Genomic DNA, 403 nt, shown 5'->3' with positions numbered 1-403 from the left:
TTTTTTCCATATAAACATGAATTTTTTGTGGAAGAATATGCGCAAGACCTTTTGTGAAAAAAATAAAAAAAGTCAACGCAAGTTTCCTAAATTTCGCTTTTTATAAGAAAAAAAACCGAAAAAGCCGTCAGCAAAAAAGTTATTAAAAATTAATGCGATTTTTTAGCCGCTCAAAACTTCAAAAGTTCAGCCAAAAAATTATTAATAATCAACGCGATTTCCTGGCGTCTTAAAATTTTCACTTTTATCTACTTAAATTTGATGGGCTATAAAACTGTAGTAGCGCAAAGTGCAAGTTTGAAGTTGCTAGAAAATCGCGTTGATTTTTGGCAATTTTTTTCACGAGGGTTCTTCCATACAAAGTATGTTCGATAATTATTTTTTGTATGGAGAAAATGAGCAA

The 403-nt window shown here is 30.3% G+C and overlaps 1 protein-coding gene across 1 annotated transcript in view; it reads left to right on the top strand.

The window, feature by feature from the left end:
- LOC118753460 overlaps window positions 1–403 on the top strand; it is a 7845-nt gene that overhangs the window by 2443 nt on the left and 4999 nt on the right. The gene's annotated exons all lie outside the window — the stretch shown is intronic.

This window comes from Rhagoletis pomonella, unplaced genomic scaffold (genome assembly GCF_013731165.1).
Source record: "Rhagoletis pomonella isolate Grant_MI unplaced genomic scaffold, Rhpom_1.0 Rhpom_scaffold_00002, whole genome shotgun sequence".
Taxonomy (NCBI): Eukaryota; Metazoa; Arthropoda; class Insecta; order Diptera; family Tephritidae; genus Rhagoletis; species Rhagoletis pomonella.
Note: the sequence above shows the minus strand (reverse complement) of the source record. Positions and strands in the feature narration are given on the sequence as shown.